Raw genomic sequence first — 22844 nt, 5'->3', positions numbered from 1 at the left:
CAGAAAGGATTTGAGTTACCTTTCAGTACTAGAAAGTATTTCCCTAGTTTCTCTGAATGTGTCTGAGGGAATTTGGAATGAGACTTACCTCTTAGTACCCTGGGATTTTGTATCCTGCTTATGCTAGTGTCAAACGTTAACTTTTTCCCTTTGGGGCATTTGTCAACATCCCACAGATGAGTGTCTGTCTGTGCCCACCACGGGAGATGCAGAATTTGAGGAGTGCAGGGTCTCGTGGGGCTGACAGTCCAGCAAACAGCATTTGTAACACATCCAGTGTGGTAAGAGCAACAATAGATGCAGGCGCAGGTGCTCTGGCTGCCTGATGAGGCGGCTTACCTGTGACTGCTGGGCGCGGCGGTCACTGGTAAGCATGGTGAATGGGAGAACGTGATAGTGGAGCTCTTCCAATATGTGATCTTTTAAATACTTTATAATAACTTATATCAATAATAATATTTCATAATTTTATATTTAATTACTTTTATATCCTTTTATTTTATCCTCATAAACACTCTACATATAGGCAGACTGGGAAAGAAAATCAAGGCTTAGTGCCTTTGACCTGCCCAAGTTCAGATGTCCTGGGTTTAAGGCTCGTCTCCTATACTTACCAATTGTAAGTACAAGTATAGGAGCTAAGCCTAAAACCCAGGGCATCTGAGTCCTGGTCCAAATGTTTTACACACATAGGTAAGGAAATCCTTGGTTCTGAAGTGAACCAAATCAGGTCTAGAACAACTGACAGTTCGGCAATCACTTAAAGGATGTTTGAACTGTTGTTAAGTTTCCTCGAAATTGTAAATCTTTAGCTGAAACTCTGATACTATAATAGCTTTGTGAAGTTTTAAGAAAGTTTAGTTTGAGGTTTTGGACTGAGATAATTTTGTATTTAATGTAGCATTTGATAAGCATGCCGTAAAATAATGTTGGTTCTTTTAGAAGAAGTTACTTTAAGATGCATTATAGGGGTTCCCTGGTGGCCCAGTGGTTAAGAATCTGCCTGCCAATGCAGGGGACACGGGTTCGAGCCCTGGTCCAGGAAGATCCCACATGCCGCAGAGCAATTAAGCCCGTGCGCCACAACTACTGAGCCTGCGCTCTAGAGCCGGTGCTCCGCAACAGGAGAAGCCGCTGCAATGAGAAGCCCGCGCACCGCAACGAAAGAGTAGCCCCCGCTCACCACAACTAGAGAAAGCCTGTGCGCGGCAACGAGGACCCAATGCAGCCGAAAAAAATAGAGACTGAATGGCCTGAAAATTCTGAAATACTAAAAAAAAAAAAAAAAAAAAAAAAAAAAAAAAGCATTATAAAACTTAACGCAGGCAGAGGCTCACGTACTGCAAAAAATAAATAAATAAAAAAAATTAAAAACTTACCAAAAAAAACCCCCAAAAACTTAATGCATGCTTTGTTGTTTCCAAAGGAGAAGTTTTTGGCTTGTAGATTCTCAAATATGAAGTGTTATGGTAGATAGCTTTTCCCCCTTCTCTTTATCCATATTTTAAACCCACATCTTTATAAGTGATTGAAGCCATTTTGTGTGTGTTTGAAATTATTTTTGATTACTTTAAAACTTGCAGTGAAACTTTATCTGATAGACTAGTTGAATGCCATGTTTAGCTAAAGCATCTTCCAAAAATCTAGAAGAGCAGTAATGGATCATACGTGTTTCTTCTGGAGCAGAGAGAGTGTGCTGCTGTCAGGATCACAGGCAGAATGAAAGGATATGAGTGTAATGTATTTGACCAACCCTGACTCTTGACCAGAATGGGAGGAGCTGATGGGCTGTGGCACTGGTAGCCTGGTCCCACAGCCTCTAGAATGAATGTTATTCATTTTGATAATAGCTGTTCTTAGTCATATTTCTGAGAAAACATACAAAACTGATTGCAGTTGACTATAAAAATGTTTTTTTTTTGCAGTACGCGGGCCTCATGCCGCTGTGGCCTCTCCCGTTGCGGAGCACAGGCTCCGGACCTGCAGGCTCAGTGGCCATGGCGCACGGGCCCAGCCACTCCGCGGCATGTGGGATCTTCCCGGACCGTGGCACGAACCTGTGTCCGCTGCATCCGCAGGCGGACTCTCAACCACTGCGCCACCAGGGAAGCCCTAAAAATGTTTTTAGTTATATATATATGACTATAACTAACTTTTACTTTTATAGCCATATATATATATATGGCTATAAAAATGTTTGTCCTGTTTTTAGTTAGTTGATGTATCTTCCCGTAGACATAGATTTAAAGTTAGAAACTTCCCCTTTGGTAGTGGAGTAAACTGATGTTCAAGACTATCTGATTTACTGAAGAAATTTGGAGAAACAAGTCTAGTTTTAAAATTCTTTTCGTGTCATATTACACTGTGAATAAATTACCAGTACAGGCATTTCTAATAGAGTCTTACTGGGAACTCAGACTTGGGGAGTTAATAGGCTATTGGGATCATCCAGACTCTTTTAACAGAGCTCAGATTTGGGAACCAGTTCATAGTAAACTGTATCTCTGGCTATATGTATAAGCTAAGGCAAGGATCCAAATTGGACTATTTGACATTTCTTGGACATGCCCAGTGTCCCTCTGCTGCCCTCTTTTGAAGTGTTGTTTCTCTACCCTAGGGATCCAGTCACCCTGTCGCTACTTGCTCAAAAGCATTACCCAGTCTTACAGCAAGAGTCAAAAAGCAACACTCTTCAGGAAATTGTTCTCCCACCTAGGTGTCATCTCTCTTTTCTTTGAGACCTCATATTACCTTTGTGCTTTTTAAAATGGAATTCCTTTATGTGAAAATCCCCGCCATGGTCCTGGCACAGAGACACTGAGGGAATGTCAGCTCTCCATCTCTCCGTTTTATTTTGCCTTATTTTGTGGCTAGTTGTGTGTATGACTGTTTTGCTTTTAGCAGTTAATAAAGTTGATCTTTTCTGCTTATTTTAACAACGCTTTGTTTTAGAAAATACATTATACATGCAAAAGACTATAAATTAAATGCACATTTTAAAGAATTATAAAAATAGCATCTGCATACAAATTACTGAGCTTAAGAAAGAGGTGGCCAGTACTGCATGGAGCCCTCTGTCTTAGTCCATTTGGCTGCTATCACAAAAATATCATATCCTGGGGGGCTTAAACAACAAACATTTATTTCTCACAGTTTGGAGCCTGGGAAGTCCAAGAGCAAGGAACTGGCAGGTTCAGTGTCTGGTGAGACCCACTTCCTGGTTCATAGCTGCCTTCTCCCTGTGTCCTCACATGGCAGAAGGGATGAGGGATCTCTGTGGGGCCTCTTTTATAAGGGCACTAATCCCATTCATGAGAGCTCCTGACCTAAGCACCTTCCAACGTCCCCCACCTCCTATTGCTGTCACATTGGAGATTAGGACTTCAGGATGTGAATTTTGGGGTGACCTAAACATTCAGTCCATAACACCCTCCTTGACCCATTCCTCTCCCACTCAAGTAACTGCAGTCCTAAATTTTTGTGTTTGTAATTTCCTTGCTTTCTTTTGTAGTTAATCTGCATGTGAATGATTCCATAAACAATATATTTCTTGATTTTATATCTTTTTGAACTATATACTACTAGAATAAAACTGTGTACTCTCCTGACTTGCTGTATTTCACTCAATATTGTGCTTTCGGGATTGAATCCTGCTGCTGTGATTTTCACTGTTGTGTAGTATTTCAGTGTACAGTGTATCCAGTTTTTTGATAGACAGTGTGGGTGTAAATGTGAAAGAGTTCTGAGTCTAGAGGATATACCTAGGAATGGAAGTGCTGGGTCTATGTGCATTTCCAGCATTTCTGAGTGTGATGCCACTTTGTTCTGCAAAGTGGTTGTACTAAGTTATTCCTCCACCGGCAGCATATACACGTTCCTGTTGCTCCAGATTTTTTCCCTACTGCTTTTAAAGTGCCAGAGGACAGTCACCATAGGCCTGTTTGCATATCTAGTTTTTAACGTTGAAACTTTCACAAATTTGGGAAATACTGGATTCAAGAATGGAGTAAATTTCCCCCTCCTCTCTGAAGTATTCTATACTAGTTTTTATGAACAAGAGGGAGCACCGTGTAGGAGAAAGTCCAGACTGCAGTCAGGCATCCTGGAGCGAGCTGGCCCCACCGCTCACTAGCTTCATGATGGCAGAATGTTCTCTACTGTGAGGAACAGGTAGTCGTCCTTACATCATGATGTGGAGATGTCTTACACACTGTCTAGCCGATGTCAAAGCTCAGTGAATACAAGTTTCTCTCTGCTTCCCATCTAACTCAGCTCCAGTGCTAATGCAGGACATTTTGAACATGGTTCATTGGTCTGCATTGTGATGAATCACCCGGAGACAACTAAGCCTCAGGACAAACAAAGTATTTGTCTGTGTAGCCGCAGGGCAGCCCGTAGCCAAGCTACTCTGGCTGATTCTCATGTGTGTGTCACCATGATGCATCTACTTCGAGGCCTTTTGGGTAGTTTCTTTTCATTTTCGTACGGGAGCCCCCTGAATTCTCTTGTAGGAATTGTGGCTACTTTTGGGGCTAATTTGGGTGGATCATTTGGACTATGGGCTTGTCATAGAGTTGGGTGGTGCAAGCAGTTGTGTAAATGTCAGTTTATTGAACACAAACCACTTACCATGTGCCAGACCCGTTTGAAGCACTTTATAAATATTAATTCACGTCATCCTTACAACAACTCTGTGAGGTGCTTACTGAAGGAAACTGAGACACAGAGAGGTTAAATAACACGCCCAAGCGATAGAGCTTGGAGGGTGGGAAAGCCAGGATGCAGTTAGATGAATGACGGTTACCTTAAGCTAGTGAAGCAGGGGAGTGGCTTTTTATATATGTCACAGGACCATTGTGTGCCCTAACCTTTGTGTGTAAATACAGCATTGACACCAAAGTTAAAAGAGTTGTCACTTTAACACCAGACCCCCATCCCCATCGTAGCCCTGCTTCCTTTCAGTATGTGAATTAGCAGATTTTAAAAATTGTTGCTAGCTGAACATCGCCCTTCTTAAAATGTCTCTTGAGGTCTCAGAGAGTTCTTACCAGTCCTCAAAATTGTAAATATTTTTTCAGGAAATACAGTCACTAAACATATCCGACCTGACTCAACCTTAACGGGAACTTTCTGTTTTTCTTGTTAATAGTAATAACAATAAAAACAAACAGAAAACCAAAATCAGCATAAAAAAGAGAAAATGTCAGTGGGTCAAAACCCACCTTTGTACTGTTTCTAGCTCATTAGCCACAGCATTATCTTATCACAAGTTGGTTAGAAACTCTTTTGAAAAAAGTATTCTAGAAAAAATTTTTTTTTTCCTGTTTTGCTCATTTTGCCCTGATATCCTGAGTGTTTAGGCATATTTGTTGATTTTTACTTTGTCATACTTACAACACAACTCCTCCTGTTGGTTTCGCTCAAGTCTCAGGGACACCTTTAAAAATGAACTGCTAAGTAAATGTGCATACTTCCTCGGAAATTGTTATAGTAAGAGACCATTGGATGAGGTTTACAGAGATCCCAAGGGATTAGCTTTATTTTTATAACTGAAAAGCGAAAACATCTCTACTGTCTTTCCCGCAACTATTAATGCTCATTATAAATGTTTTAAGCATTTAAACAAATAAAGAAGAAAAAACGACCTGAACTTCCCATCATCCAGAAACAATCATTGCTAATATTTTTGCGTATTTCCTTTAAGACTTTCGTGAGTGTATGTGAGTGCTTCTAGGCCAACCTAGAAGGATGGCCACTGTTTAAAAAAAGTGGGAGATGGGATTATAACCAAGAAGTTAGCATAACACTTGATCCTCTTTTTTTCCCTTCTCTGGAGTCTCCAAACTACAAATCTTGTATTGTACGTGGTCAGGATGGTGGGGGGTGAAGAACGTTGTCAGTGAATTCTTTCTGGTGACCCCAGGTCCTTGACTTTGGTCATCAGAGGGCTAGGCCAGGGCAGATGGGTGTTGGGCCTTTCCTCTCTACACGTAATGCCCGTGCCGCCACATTTAGCTGTGGCTCCAGCCCTCATCGGATGCAAGGAGGTGGCGTTTCCACAGACAGTGGGCTAGAGAGGACCCATTCTGTAAACCCCCAGTCCCAGGTCTGGAATGAAACTGCTGTTCCTGCCTGTTGGTGGTTTTACTGGGTTATCTGTACTCTGTCAAGACAATGCCGTTTGATCTTGGTTCAAGCATCTCTACAGACTTAGCCCTAGGTACCAAGAGCTTCTGTGTGCAGGTGCCTAATCGGTGACAATCAGTTGGTGACTGAGTTCCCCACGTAAGGAATCTCCCAGAGAAGGAGGAATTCTGCCTCCACACTGCCTTCAGACTCCAGCTGCAATATTCAGCACTTTCTGCTGGATTGGCCTTAGATTTCGGATTTGCCTGCCCCTGCAATCACGTGAGCCAGTTCCTTAAAATCCTTCTCTCTTTCTGTTTATATGTATATACATCCTATTGGGTCTTTTGTTCTGGAGACCTGACTAACACAGCAGCCATTTACGTCTTTACCACTGTGGTGTTTTTAGAACTCTGTTGTTCGACTTTGGTTGTCTGTTCCCTTCCCCGCTCCCCATCCCTGCAGGAAGACATTTATCATGTTTAAGAGTAGAGTGGCCCCTAAAGGAAGAAGTGTACTCTGGGAGATATTCTGAGTGGCAGCCATCAGGAGCTGTCAGGGCACGTCTGTATTTACATGTTTTCCAGCCATATTTTCCCAGCATGTTGTGGATCTGTGACTTTCCTCGGAGGAATTTGGTATTCAGAAGTCAATAAACAAATTACATTGATCTGTAATGTGGGACTGTCACAGTGACTGATGGGATACCAACTCTTTCAGAACAGTGTGTGAGGGAAAGACAGCAAGATTGAAAGAGCCCGTGCAAATGACAAGGAATGCTGTAAGAATGCAGTGTAGGTTGTTCCTCTTGGTGGAGTTGCCACAGCGGAAATTTTTATCTTGGAAAGCTGCTCACTTTGCATTGAAATGTGTTGGTATTGTGACATACAGAAGTCTTTTGTTGAGTAGATTCTGGATGTATCAGTGGTATAAATATTCTGTGGTGCTTGCATGCCCCACAAAGAAAGGAAGCTTATAAGCTATATGACAGCATCATTGTGGGATAAAAGCGGCCCTCTTGGCAAAGTAAATAATCCTTGAAATTTATATATCCTTTCATGATTTATTTCAGTTGATGGCCTTTGACAACATCCCTCAAGCATGTGGGAAAGGTATTACAATCTCTCTTTACAATATGAGGAAAGGAGCCTCTTGAGATGAAGTGACTTGGTCAAGGTCACAGAGAATTAAGACTCATCTCTTCTGATTCATACAATAGTTGCTTAGATTATTTTAGGGACCAGATTTCCATAGAAGTCCAGTAGATTGTTTGCTCCCACTATGTATTTAGCCAATATTTACTTTATCTGAATCTTAATTTATTTTTGCGACAAAGAAGATTATATTAAAAAAACAGTTCTTTTTATAACTTCATTTGGGAAGGTATTAAATACCAAGGGATCTGTTATTGAATGAGCTTAGGAGAAAGGTGAGTTTATTATTGATAGAGCCTTCTTTTGAAATAATTAGAACATTGCAAAGTCCGATAGATATTTTTATTCTTTCTGTCCTATTCTTCTTACCAAGTGCCTGACTGGACACCGTCTTTGGGCATAGAGCTCCCAGATAACGACATGATTCGTTCAAGTATCGACAGACATTTTGACAAGGGATGTCTCAGTCATCACTTCGTTCATGACCATAGTCAATGTGTGTAACTTGCAACAATCTTTTAGTTTTGTTCCTGAGTAAATCAGCAAGGCGTGAGTGTGTGTGTGTGTGTGTGTGTGTGTGTATGTGTGTGTGTGTATGTGTATATATATATTTAACGGACAGTACTGAGTAAAAGTGACTAGATTTATGATCTCCTTTCCCCCACAGTTTAGATTTGCGGCCTTTTCACTATTGGGATGTCATTAGTGATCAACTTCTAGTGTGGCTGAAAAGGCCACTTGACAGACATACGCATAAAATGTTTATTCTGTAAATCATGCTTCCTTGAAAATATAAAACTATAAAAGATGTATTAAAACTGTATGTATACTTTTTCCCCATCCAAGTTGGACATTTCCTCTTTAATTATTAAAATAAAGTAGCAAATGATAAAAATCTTAAAATTAGGTTATAACCTGGCACTAAAGAATCCCCAAATTTTAAAAGCAGGAAGCAAATGAGAAGTCACATGTCTACCTTTATTTCTTGGCCAAAGGGGATTTATTTTTTTAAGAAGTTGGACATTCACAGTGTTTTTTGGTGTCTTCTGGGTTTGTGAGGACCGACTTTAATAGCATTTTCGGGTGGGTTTTCAGTTTTCAGCAGTCAGTGCTGCAAGACTGGGATTTGACACCTGAAAGAAGACAAGCACGTTTCTTTAAATGTGTAAACTGAATTTTCCTACGACTTATGATTTGTTCAATACTTGAGCGGTCAGACTTAATCTCTGAGTGTAAATTTTTGGATTCTGTTAATTTACTATAGTATTGCCTACAATTCAGAAACCATAAAGAAGGTTACTGACTTTAAACAAGTGGTGCAGGGTAAAAGTAATAATTTTAAAGATACAGTTTTAATTTTAACAATTTATCGAAGCCTTTAGGAATCCAGATATATTGGAAGAGAAAAGCTTAATTTCCATTTTAGCAAAGTATTCTATAATTAACATTCTTCTGAGGATGTCTATTTTGGGTCAGTTATACCTTTTTATTTCTACCATTTCCAGTGAGCTGTTTACTGTATCATTCTTTCAGTTAATCAGTCTTTTAGTCACTCATTTTTTCATTCAATAGTTTTTGCAAGTTCCTCTCCTCCCCCCAGGAAGCATACAGGCAGTTAGGGATGATGGGATGTATACAGATGCCAATACAATGGGTGTCATAAGTGAGTTGCACAAGAGCTGCTTTGAGTGTGCGGCTGGGAGATCAGAGAAGGGTTTATGGAACAGGGGCATTTGAACAGGGCCTGAAAGGGTGGTTTGGTGTTGGCCAACCAGCCATCAGGCAGAACACGTTCAAAGAAAATCAAAAGCAAATGTATCAGGACTTCCCTGGTGGCGCGGTGGTTGAGAGTCCGCCTGCCGATGCAGAGGACACGGGTTCGTGCCCCGGTCCGGGAAGATCGCACATGCCGCGGAGCGGCTGGGCCCGTGAGCCATGGCCGCTGAGCCTGTGTGTCCGGAGCCTGTGCTCCGCAACGGGAGAGGCCACAACAGTGAGAGGCCCGCGTACTGGGAAAAAAAAAAAAAAAAAAAAGCAAATGTATCCAGCTGGAAATCTCAGTGCTGAGGAAAGAATTTGTGGACAGTTATATGAATTTATTTTCTATTCTTTTAAACTATCCTTTCCAATCTACATACTTAGGCTACAGTGCTGCGTAAATGAGCATTTCTCAGGGTTTGATCTGAGGAGCACCAACTGTGTGAGATGTTCCTGGCCAGCAAGGGCCAAATCTGAGTAGTCCTACAGTAAAGATCCTGTTTAACTTTGTCATCCAAATGTATTTGATGACAGAGTACCCTCCCCTCCTTTATATTGAACAACAATTTTTTAACACCCCATGGAATCTATATTCCATGCAGCATTATTTAGGGAACATTGGTCAGCAATCATATTATCCAACCTTAGCTTTCTGTTAAAGACATTTCCTACTTTGTTTTAAAGCAGTTCTGTAGAAAGGAGCTTCAGGTAGTGGTACTTACGTTGTGGATATAGACTAGTGGGTTGAGTGTGTATAACTCACTTTACAATTCTTTCCTCCCACCTTGAACTTTGACAACTATTTTTATTTTATGCTATTGATAGGTGATAATAGAAAGCAAATACATCATATATATATATATATATATATATATATATATGGTTACATAGCCTGATGCATCTGTGTTGAATAAATATAACAACATTGTTATTAGATACCTAATCATAACTTGCTGAAAGAATGAAGGTTTGAGAGACCTCAGTGTTCTGGCTTGGCAGGTATTTTACTGAGGAGTGACAGTTACAATACTTGCAACCCTCTCCGTAGGAAAAGCAATGATATTAAAATATTTCCATCTACAGTATTCCCATCTACAATTCTTTTTGAGTAAAAAGAAAATCTAGTTTATAAATAAATTCATAATTCCTTTAATCATGTATGTGTGTCTATATGCACAGATATAAGTCACATGCACGTTATTTTGTTAAAGAGAAAATTAAATTTTGGAGAATGATATCTAGCAATTGTCCCTCCTAAATGGGAAAGTTAAGTATTCAAGGAAAGGAGATAATTATCTTGTTCATTGTGCATAGAAAGCACACTTGGAGATCTTGGATTTTTATGATTGCAGGCTTTCAAAATTCTGACAAGGCTGCTTCTAAATTAGTCGATGTCAAGTGCTGTCTTTTTGTAGATTGACAACTGGTTGGTGTTGCTTCATTTTATTGAAAGAAGAAAAGCATAAAAAATGGCTCCACCATCTGTTGGATGTGAAGCATCAGACAGAAGGGTGATGTAGTATGTGGTGAGGAAAGGGGACTGCTGAGCTATAATCTCAGACTCTTTCTAAGATACAAATTGTACTACATTCGGGAAAGATAACTACTTATGTCAGATTTAAATCTTTAGCGGAAGTGGTATAAGTAGGTTGTAGGAAGATATTGGTGAAAACGTATTTCTTTCTTGTTTGTTTACAGAGCAGTCTCTCCCCCTCCCCCGCCCCTTTATTTCCTGGGAAATGTTATTTTTGAACCAGAAAGGCAAAGTCTTCCTCTGAGAACTTAATTAAATGCTTCAGTGGAGTGAACTACTTTTACTTTTCATGTGGTTTAATTTTCTGAGTAAAAGCAAAACGTGTCTGAAAGCCATTTGTTTTCGTTAAACAAAAATTAATGTATAATGTTTATCAGGTGGAAAAGAAAATTATAGAGTTAAGAGCTTGTGGTCTGGAGGAAGAATCCAGGGTGTGCTGGTAAATGTTTAACAACCGGCTCTCTGGGAACAAAAAGTCTGATTTGCAGTATTTGCCATTTTCCGTGGTGAAAAGACTCCCACCGTGGTTAATTTCAAGCCACGGACCAGACATCACAGAAGATGGAGTCCGGAAGAGGTACACAATAGCATTCATTGTACAGTGCTTTCCTTTACAATACAGTAGATGTAAATAATGCCAAGAACATTGATAATAATACACAGTGTGGTAAAATAATTAAGAAGTGATGAGATTTGAGTATTACTTTTGCTTGTATTATAATAATTTATTTAACTCTAAGTTTATATAATTTAATTTTTTTTTTTTTTTTTTTTTGCGGTACGCGGGCTTCTCACTGCCGTGGCCTCTCCCGTTGCGGAGCACAGGCTCTGGACGCGCAGGCTCAGCGGCCATGGCTCACGGGCCTAGCCGCTCCGCGGCACGTGGGATCTTCCCGGACCGGGGCACGAACCCGTGTCCCCTGCATCGGCAGGCGGACTCTCAACCACTGCGCCACCAGGGAAGCCCTATAATTTAATTTTTAAAAATGGCTGTATTTAGCAGCTTGCCCACAACATTCCTGAAAATTTAATAATTGACTCTGATAAGCTAGCATGAGATGGCTCCAGTTCACAGACCACTGGTGGGGGCAGACCTATGTTAGATTTCTGTGTCCAACACTGACTAGCTGTTTGATAAGAGTACTTACCTGATAGGGTTGTTGGGGTGATTAAATGAGATATTGAATAGAAGTCCTTAGAGTAATGCCTGACACTATAGTAAGTGCTAATGTAAGCAGTTATTAGTGTTTGATCTTTTATAGTAAAGGGAATGCAGGATGGCTCTCCCTATAGGTATCTTTCTAGTTATTTTAAACTACAGTTGACCCTTGAACAATGCGAGAGTTAGGGGCACTGTACTCTGTGCAGTTGAAAAATCTGCGTATGACTTTGACTCCCCAGAAACTTTACTTAACAGCCTACTGTTAACTACAATAACATAAACAGTTATTTTGTATATGTATTTTGTATGTTATATGTATTATATACTGTATTCTTACAATAAAGTAAGCTAGAGAAAAGAAAATGTTATTAAGAAAACCATAAGGAAGAGAAAATACATTCATAGTACTGTACTGTATTATTGATGAAGTAAGTTTATGTCATCTGTTTACAAGATGAATCGTCTATCAGTACCTACATCAATATGGTCTTATATAATGTAAAACACCGTAGATGTTGTATGTATTACAACACTAGACATCAAAAGAGAAAAGATTATGTGAAAAAGAAATTCATATTTATTTACAGCATTGATCCATGCATTGCTCATGAAGAAGCAGCAATATGATTGCTTTATGGTCTCCCAGTGTCATCGATAGGATTGCTCACAGTAGCCTAGCCTATACACTAATGAATGAACCATTATAAAATCTTTATGGCATACAGTGTTACAGTCATATCCATAACACAGTATTGGAAACATCGTTACATTAAAAAAAAACAACTCACTTACCTGAGATGATAGACTGATAAGCAGTTTCTCCGCTTAGAGTGAGAGGCATACTGTATGGTTCTGTAATTCTTTGAAAGCAAAGTGATAAAACAGTAAGAAGAGGCACACATTATTAATTTTATATTAAATATCACTTACCATATGCATATATAAGGATAGAATATTATCTACATATATTTTATGCATTCATGACATACCTAACTTTTAATTTTTTTGATATTCCTAGGCGATGTGGTTAGTCTATGAGTTTTTTCAAGTTGTTGCAAATCTCCAAAAATGTTCCAATATATTTATTGAAAAAAATATGTGTATAAGTGAACCTACGCTGTTCAAACTTGTGTTGTTCAAGAGTCAACTAAATGATTTTATGTATAAGCTGAAGGTTGGTAATAAGGGGCCATAAGCTGAAGGTTGGTAATAAGGGGCCATAACCTCAATTAGTATAACCTTTTAAAATTGTATTTTTTGTTTTTAGTAAAAGAAGTTTCTTTTTCACATAAAAAATTCTCCATTTTCTCCATGGCTTTTTCCATGTAGTCTGGATCTTTCCTCAGTTTTATTGGAAAGGATAGCATTGTCTTTATTCTGTCTGCACAATGCTATTGTGGTATTGATGCCAGAGTATCTTTGTAAGCCTTTGATACAGGAAGCATCTGTAGCTTTAGAATGAAACTGGCAAATTATTCAGAGTCCAGAAAAGACAAGTGAACATAGAGGCTGCAGTGGGGGTTTTGGGGTTTGGGGTAAGAGGAAAAATCAGTTATTTTATTTTATTTATTTATTTTTTTGCGGTACGCGGGCCTCTCACTGTTGTGGCCTCTCCCGTTGCGGAGCACAGGCTCCGGATGCGCAGGCTCAGCGGCCATGGCTCACGGGCCTAGCCGCTCCACGGCATGTGGGATGTTCCCGGACTGGGGCACGAACCTGTGTCCCCTGCATCGGCAGGCGGACTCTCAACCACTGCGCCACCAGGGAAGCCCGAAAAATCAGTTATTTTAAAAATAAATGATCAATAAGATAATTAAGCCTAAATCATTTAATATTAACCATTGAAATATTTTCAAATAATTAATAAGCACCATCATATTAAGTTGAACATCACTAATTTAGAATCTGAAAATTCATATGAAAAGTCATTAAAGTTTTTATTTTATTGAGCAAAACATTCAAATTATTTTCCCTGTCTGAAATTTCTGGATCTCATGGGTAGGCATAATCTAGTCTAAAACCAGAATTCTTTAATGTGTAATTTTTACTTCAGTCCAGTAGATTATTTTTTTGATTGACATATTTATGATTTAAAGTGACAAAATTTCACTAACAGTAGTTTGAACCAGCGGTTCTCAGGATCCCTTTAAACTCTTTAAGATTATTGAGGAAAAGTTTTTGTGTTTATTGATTGATATTTACCATTTTAGCAATTAAAAGCTTTATAATATTTACATTTATGCATTAACTAAAGTTTTCCATGCTTTGTTTATAGATTGATCCTACAAAATTAAATCTTATAAGAACAGCATTGAAAGTTAGGTTGTATAAATAATCTACCTGGGAGAACAGATATATATGTGGTTTGGTTCAGTAAGAAGGAGATATAAGTCCCAGTCCTGAAGTAAAGTGTACCAGAAATGTAACTTTAATTTCCTATAACGACTTAATTTCTCTTCAAGTCCTCATTCTGGTGGGGTGATGAAAACCCAATGTAAGTAGATGTAGGACTTCATTCCCCTTTCCCCAAGATTGTGGCTAAATTACTGGGGATTTGCTGCCAGGACCTTGGAGGAGGACTTATCTTGACCTTATCACCTGGTTCTCAAGGCCAGGCTCACACAGGTCATCCCTGAGATGTCTCTTGTTCCTTTGTCCACAGCCTTCTTGGTTCTAGTGGTTCTGTGTCCTGCGTGGAAGTACATACTAGGGCACTGTGGTCCCCGGACTCCATAGGCCACTGACTCTCGGGACTGCCAGTGGCCCTTTCTGCCTGGACTTGGGGCTCTGAGCCAGGCCTAGGCCTGCAGTCCCCTCTCTCTATTCTCTTTATTCCCCTCCCCTCTTCATCTGAGTGATACTCTCTTAAGGGCACTTTCTCTGTGATTTTTTTTCCTCTCAAGGGCCAATCAGCATAGTCTCCTTAATGGTCTCGGGCATCAGGAGATACAAAAGCAAGGACTAGCCGGCCCTTTCTGCTTTCTTCCTTGTCATCCCCCAGCGAGACTGTGAACTCTGGAAGGAGTCAGAGTGAGTGAGAGGTTGTGCAGATGGAAGGGGAAATACTGGGAGGAAAAAAATCAGTTGGCATTTCAAAAATCCTCCCTGGCCACATCATCCTATGCCTTTAAACCCCGCCAGTCAACAGAGTATACCACACTTGGAGGTCCAGTGGGTCCTCAGATTTTTTTTTATGGTTTTTAATTTATTTTTTTCTTGCTTTGCTTCTGTGAGTTCAGTGTTTTTCAAACTGCGAATTGGACCCATTCCTGGATTAGGACGTTGACTTAGTGGGCTGAGACCAGCATTAAAGAAAAAAAAAAGGAATCTACTAGAACAAAGTAGAAAAATGTTAGAGATCATCAGGCAGAACAGATGTCTATATTGTTTGGAAACTTCCATTTTATATACACTTTGTGTACTGGGCTGTGGGGTAAGATGCATTTCTTACCGTGGGCTCTAGTCAGGGCTTTAAAAACACATTCTCAGTTGCCACTGAATTTGGTGTATCTTAAAATTTTTGTTACTATGGAAAATGTCCTATTTTAATATTTAAAAAATATAGAGTGCATAGGTTGGAAACTTGAGTTGGCTTGACTGAAAATGTCATATTTTTGTCCTCGTAGTTTGATACAGTATAAAACTATTTTCCTTCAAAATTTCAAAGCCATATTTTTGCCCATAAGACTGATGATACCTGCCCGGGTGACCACCTCTCCTGCCAGTGGAATATGCTCTGAATGGGGAGTAAATGGAGAAGGGAAAGGGCCCAAGGAGCTGGCTGGTTTTCAGATAGCCTGGTGACCCTGCTGACATTTCCAGAGCCCCCTTATATCTGGTCAACAGTTTTGACTCTATCCATTAACTATCAGCTAAGGTGTCTTTAATTTTTTCCTCTCTACAGTCAGTGCTTTTAAACAACTAACATTGTCTCTCTCTCTCTCTCTCTGTATGTTTATATATGTATTTATTATATATGTGTTTATGTACATTTAAAAAGTATTTCCATTGGACTTTGGGTGGGAGGTGCTTGGTTTGCCACTTGAGTCAAACATATTGAAGCAGCTATGTACAATTTTGAAGGTAATACCTGTATTTCTTTTAAAATAGAGCATTTCATTCAGACCTTTCACAAAGTCCCTCTTTTCTCCCTGTGCCATTAACCTGTGATGGAAAAGGGTTCAAGCTGCATGTCCTTCTCTTCATCCAGGGCACTGGACACAGCAGCAGTACAGGCCTGTTGGGTTTTCGTTTACTGTATAATCAGCAGCCAGAAAAAAGTACATTTAAAGAAGAGTTGATCTGTTTTGTGGTTAGACTCTGCCTGAGGTACCCAGGAAAGGAATGTGACTTGCTTAGAGGGGGACAGGCAGGGCCACCGTAAGTAGTCGGTGATGTTGTCTACTATGGTTCCTTTTCTCTAACCCACACTGGTGTCAAAGATGCTAATTTTGGTACAGTTCCCTTTGCTTTCCCCCAGTCTGCCTGTTCTGAAACCATATCAAATGAATTATTGTACACAGTTTGGCACTGAACAAATTGAAGGATGTTGAAGTCTTCCTCTGCTCCACCAGAATATATCGCTAATTGCATAGTGGAGGCCGATGGTTAAATAGCTTTTAGATTCTCGATATTACTTTCATAGCCTGTAAAGTTAGGAAACAGCTGATCTGAAAATTGTCAAATAAGTAGAGTCTGTGGAGGGCAAGGACATTTAGCCTGTGGTCCAGGATGTTTGGCGGGTGGTTGCCTGGAGTGCTGTGTTGAGAAGAACGTTGGGTCTTTCCTGGACCCTTCAGGAGGAGTGGTGTGAATTAGTGATGTCTGCCCTGAACGTGGGCGGTAACACATGGGCGAAGAAGTATAGACCAGTATGCCAGTGGAGTGGCTCTTCTTCTTAGTTTCCCACAATATATTTGATTTGATTTTTGGCCACACATTTTTCTGTGAGACTATAACATTTTTACCCAAAATGCACAGCTGGGTATAATATCACATTTTTAGGTTTGCGCAGGTCTTTCTAAAAAACAGAATTATGCTTCCCCCTCTTTCTTTAGGCTTTAAATAATTATTTTTACGGATACTGAGTATTTGCTATAGGTACTATATTTATTATTATTTTTAGCAAAGGAAGATAATGTGATCTTTCTTGTGTTTCTAATGTTCTGTTTTCCTAGGAACTTTGCTTTTAATATTTTTCAGACTGTGGTAATGCCTCAGATGCTTGAGTCCCAGATCTGCGTGCGTTCTCTTGGCTCTGGTCACCAGCACCTTTTGGTGGTTCCTGGGCCCGAATCGCAGAGCTGCCCAGCTGCACGTGTGCCCCTGTTTATACATTCCCACGGTCAATGTCGGCAACAGCATCAGGCACAGACTCTCCTCTACCAGCTCATATTTTTCTTAAACAGCATCTGGTGTGTGTGTGTGTGTGTGTGTGTGTGTGTGTGTGTGTGTGTGTGTGTGTGTGTGTGTGTGTGTGTGTGTGTGTGTGTGTGTATTAATTACTCACCTTTTACAGAGTAATTCAAAATCTAGGTGACATGTTCCAAACGCTGGTAAGCATTTCATAGTGTGGTTGGTTTTCTGTGTAATCCCTTTGATCATGGCCTCCTTTGTAAACACACGATAGAGGTTATGATGGAGTCCCGCCGAGGAAGTAATTCAGAGGGTGGCAAGTTTTTGACCCTTACAGACAGAAAGAGAATTTGGTAAATCGTTAGGTTATTGACTGCCCTTTAGAGAGCCGGGGGTTTGCTTTCTGTACCTCCTTTCAGCTGGGCTTGTATTTCATGTACGGGCGGCCTACATTATCATAATCCATTTTTCGCTTTTATGTGATCTACCAGCGGCTCTCGTAAACCTCCTTTCTGAAGAGCACTCCCCATTTACTTGCTCTAATTCACCGTCTTCTTTTAAATCATAAAAATTGATGTTTTGCAACCAGTGGCATTATATGGGAGTTGTTTATGGAGGTGCTGCAGGGAAGATTAGTGGTAGAATTAAGAACGAGATGACAGCTGGGGAGAGAAATCTATGAAGAGACATCACATCAGTGACATAGCAAGAGAGTGAAAGAAGCATGTTGAACTCGAAGATACTGGAAGAATATCATGAGTAAAATTATAATATGTCTTTCGCTGACGTTGAATAGTGTTAATCATACACTAACAAATTTTTACTTAAGGAGTTATATTAGGTAGAAAATGCCCAGATTGACCCCAATGTGTAAAAAAGATATTATCTTAAAATGCTTCTACCCATTAGATGTTAATTTCCCTGACAGCGCTCACACTGGAATATTAGTAGAAATGATGTGGAATTGTTTTTACTCAATGTTATCATCTAGGTCTTAAAACATTTGCTATGAGAATTTCCTAATTTATACAATTTTACACATCTGAAAGGATAACCAAAGTAGGATGGTTTTTGCAAATTATTAATAGGTATGGAATTTCCCAGCAACTTTTATTCAAAGGAAAAAAACTTCCAGGTTTTCTCCTTCTCTTACCTAATATGCCATTTTCCATTATTGCTCTTTAACAAACAAAAACCTTCCAATACAATGAACGTGAGTTTTAGGACATTCTTTTGGAGAAAGAAGTATAAATGGAGACAAGGAATGTGAGTGCCTACATGCTTTGCCCTTGAAGAACCAGGTAAAGAAGCCCAGTGTGCGGCTTTGGGTGTTCACGCCCCGTGAGATTTCCAGGTGGGAAAGGAAATGGTAGGAGAAGCTCCCTGATGTGTCTGGCCAAGTGTGCTTAGGCAGCAAAAGCATTTACAAAGGAAGGCCCGTGGCAGTTTGGAACTGGCTTCAGTTCAGATTTTTTCGGCCATGGAGGAGGTCTTCCTTAAACAAATCTGTTAACATTTTAGTTTTGGAGGGAGCACAGCACATTGTAGATGTAAATGTACCAGTTCCTATTTCTGTCTGAAGCGGCTCCATCTCACCGTCCCTGAGACCCCATCCCTTCATGAGTAGGTCTGATTTGATCTAGTCTTCAGAGCTGTGCCTGGCCTGTGTGTGCTCGTGCTGCGTTTGTCCCTGTTGCTCCTTTGCCGTTAGAAACTTTTCTGTGCAGAGCACGGGGCTCCTTGGGCCCCTCCTGCTGGATGCGTCTTCTTCATGGAGGTCTAGCAGTTGTTTCTCATGTTTAGTGTGTGATGGCAGATCCCAGCCTGGGTTGAAGTCTTTCTCTCTTTCTCTCTTCCCCTCCCTTCTCATCCTGTCTCTGTCCCCACCCCAGTTTCATGCTGTTTCCTTTTCTTACTACATCTGGGCTCCAAAGCGGCCAACCTCAGGGAAGCTCTAAACTATGGGGCAGGATACACGTATGAAGAGTTGATATTACAACTGAGACAGTTTTCATTTCTTTTCACGATTCTGCTGTCATTCCATAATGGCTCACGTTGGCATCCTGCTTTTTCCTGCCTTGAAAGCAGACTGGTGGTCCTCAGTCCACACTGGTGAGTCCTGCCAGTGGTTCATGGCCGGGCCGGCTCTGAGACCTCTTTTGATTGGTGGGTGTCCATGATGTGCTGGTTATTAGATAGGTTGAATACCGCCCCGTGGAGAGACATTACTAGTGTTACTGTCACAAATTCCGTATTTCACATATTTGTTGTATTTATTCATTTTGTGTCTGTTTGCTTGACCTAGCGATACATGGGAGAGGGGTGTTGAAATCTCTCACCATATTGGTGAATATGCCAGTTTTTCCTGTCATTAATATTGCATGCATGTGCACACAGTCTCTCTCTCTCTCTCTCTCTTTCTCCCTCTCTCCTTATATATACGTGTATACATATATACACACACACATATTTTTTAAAATCTACATTTAAGGTGATGCTTTTTTGGTGACTTGAGCCTTCATCACTATATAGTGTCTCTATTCTTTTTTTTTTTTTTTTTTTTTGCGGTACATGGGCCTCTCACTGTGGTGGGCTCTCCCGTTGCGGAGCACAGGCTCTGGACGCATAGGCTCAGCGGCCATGGCTCACGGGCCCAGCCGCTCCGCGGCATGTGGGATCCTCCCGGACCGGGGCACGAACCCGCGTCCCCTGCATCGGCAGGCTGACTCTCAACCACTGCGCCACCTTGGAAGCCCCTATAGTGTCTCTATTCTTAATAATGCCTTACTTTAAAAGTATATTTTGCCTCATTTTAATATAGCTATTTTATAGTGGAGTTAAAAAATATGACTATATATTGATCTTTTAGCTAGCAGATGTAACCCATTTACATTTTTGTGATTATTGAATTGTTTCTCCCAACTGTTAAATTTCTATTTGTCTCGTTATTCTATGCTGCTTTTTGTTTCTATTCTCTTTCTTTTTTAAAATTTTATTGAGTTAGAGTTTTGGCACTTTTAAAAAATTTGATTTTTCCCTTTTATAGGATTTGAATTTATGTGTTATATTTCCATTCTTTGTGGTTACCCTTAGAATTTTATCACATTTATTTAAGCACAGTTTAAAATTCAGTAATGTCTTAACCTTTCTCATGAAGAACAGAAGGACCTTCGAATGCTTTATTTTCATGCTACCTTCTCATTTTACTATCAGATGTTTTAGCTCTGTCTTTTTCCATACAATGTTGTGTGTATGTGGGTGTGTGTATGCGTATGCATGTGTGTGGTGCATTGCATTTAGCATTTTATTTGCTTACCATTCCTTTTTGCATTTCAGCTTGTCCTTCTGGAACTATTTTCTTTTTTGCTGCATTGCATCCTTTATAAGCAGCTTCATAGAAGACCCTGGTGGTGGTAATCTCTCTCAGGGCCTGGTTATTTTAAAATGTTTTATTTTTCACTTTTTAAAGATAATTTTGAATGATGTGAAACAATCATTATTGCTACAAAATGGAGTTGTTCTAATTTGGGAGATACTTAAAATTGTGTTCAAACCTTCTATCATCTCCCCACTATCCAATATAGTTATGATCTTGACCCTTGGGTAAAATTACTTCCTTGGGTAAAATCAGAGCATAAAACGATGGTCCAAAGAAAAGTCATCAGGCCCTCACCTGACTCAGAAAGGCAGAACTGAAGAGTCAATTTAACAACGCGAGGTCAGAACTTTTGCCTTTTCAAAGTTGCATTTTCTTAAAGGAGATAATATACTAAAAGTTGCATTTTCTTAAAGGAGATAATATACTAAAAATGTTAATACAGTTCCTCTTTCATGAATGATAAGTTGTTAGGCAGAAGAGGGCCTAAGGTCCCCAAGACTGCCCCCAGGTTTGATGATTCTCTAGGAGACCTCCCAGGACTCAGCCTAGAGTCATACTTGTGACTATGATTTATTGCGGCAAAAAGATACAAAGCAAAACCAGCAAAGGGAAAAGGCGCATGGGGCAGAATCCAGAGGAAACTAGGCATGGGCTTCCAGAGTTCTCGCCCAGAAAGTCACGTGGGACACACTTAGCTCCCCCAGCAATGAGCTGTGACAACACGTGTCAGATGTTGCCAACCACTCAAGCTCGTTAGAGACTCAGCTCCCAGGGTTCTTACCGGGGGGCTCTTCTGCCTGGCATGTACCCAAACTCCAGACTCCCGGAAGGAGAGCAAGTGTTCTGCATCAACCTTATTGTTTGTACAAACAGCTTAGGCACAGTGCTCCACTCTTATCAACTAGGGATGCTGGGAACCCTCCCAGAATCCAAGTTCTTAGACACTAGCCAAGGGCCAACCTGGAAAGCTGGCTTTTCATAGATAGCATTTGGGCCTGCTCTATTTACTCTTTTCTGCACAGGGCCCATCAGTAAATAATGCTATAATAATAAATGCTTTTGACACCTGAGTTCTGTTCTCAGATTTTCTAGTTTGAGTAGGACTGTAACCGTGGTCAGAGAAACAGAAAACTGGAGAGGGTGGGTAGACTTAAGTGCTGGAGGGGAGGAGACTCAAACAGGCGTCATTGACCCACACTGTGGCGCAGGATTAGAGGGAGATGGCAGGCCATTTGACTTTGCCAGGCAGGGGAGAATGAAAAAAAAAGACCTCTGGTCTTTTTCTGGACGATCTCTTGGAAAATCTTGAAACAGCTAGCGGTTGGAAACAGCTAGCAGTCTTAAACTTGGTGGCCTCTTATAATGTTAGAGATCTATTATGTAGGGTCCCCAGCCTCAGTACTGCAGATATTTTAGAGTGGGGGCCGTCCTGTGCACTGCAGGATGTTACGCAGCATCCCTGGCCTCTGCTCACTAGATGCCAATAGCATCTGTCTCCTCACCACCTCGCCCGGTTGTGACAACCAAAACTGTCTCCTGACATCGCCTGTTGCTAGCTATCCTCCAGGGACAGTGGTTGAGAACCATTGTATTACTACAGGGTTTACAATAAATAAATTCATAACGATCTTAGCTTTATATAGCTAAGTGGTTTGCTCATATCTCACACTTAGAGTAGTTTTCCATTTATAAAGCTCTTTCATGTGTTTCTAGCAAGAGGCTATATAGATGAAGGCAATGAGACACAGAGGGTAAGTCACTTTGCAGTAAAGCAAAGAGAAAGTAATAGTAGAAATAATAGTAATAATAACATTTTTTGTTATTAATAATAGATATTTCATTGAGTGCCTGATGAGCCAGACACTGAAATGCTTTACAGGTGTTCATTTTGCAACAAGCGTAACAAGTGCTATCATTGTGTTGATTTTACGGATGAGGAAGTTGAGGCCAGAGAGATTAAGAAACCTGCCAAAGACACACAGTAGGTGGAAAAGCCAGGTCCAGAACCAGGCCATTTGGCTCCAGTGCTCTCGTGACCCCTGGGCTCTGGATAAAAAGTGAGAGGTTCTGGATTCTTGCTCTTCTCTGATAGTGTTCTGTCTCATTACTATCTCTGTGGAGGTTGCCATTTGCTTATTACACTGCTTTCCTCGCTCCGCCCAGCCCTGGTCTCCTGGTTTACATACAACTTTTCCTATATTCTTGTCAACTGAATCTCACAGGGATGAAAAAATTGGGAAGCCCTCTTCTTGTGACCTAACTTCGCTGTTTCAGTTGTAGTCTTCTGTGATTATCTTGATTCTTTCTCTTTTTATTTATCTTTAATGTAGCATTTCATCGAAATCTGGATTTGTTGCAGCTGTCAGCCTAATCTTG

The 22844-nt window shown here is 40.4% G+C and overlaps 1 protein-coding gene across 2 annotated transcripts in view; it reads left to right on the top strand.

The window, feature by feature from the left end:
- The window catches only part of NEBL (nebulette), a 337204-nt gene that overhangs the window by 97040 nt on the left and 217320 nt on the right, over positions 1-22844 (top strand). The window lies entirely within an intron of this gene.

The sequence above is a fragment of the Delphinus delphis genome, chromosome 2 (assembly GCF_949987515.2).
Source record: "Delphinus delphis chromosome 2, mDelDel1.2, whole genome shotgun sequence".
Lineage (NCBI taxonomy): Eukaryota > Metazoa > Chordata > Mammalia > Artiodactyla > Delphinidae > Delphinus > Delphinus delphis.
This window is presented reverse-complemented; position numbering and strand designations above follow the sequence as displayed.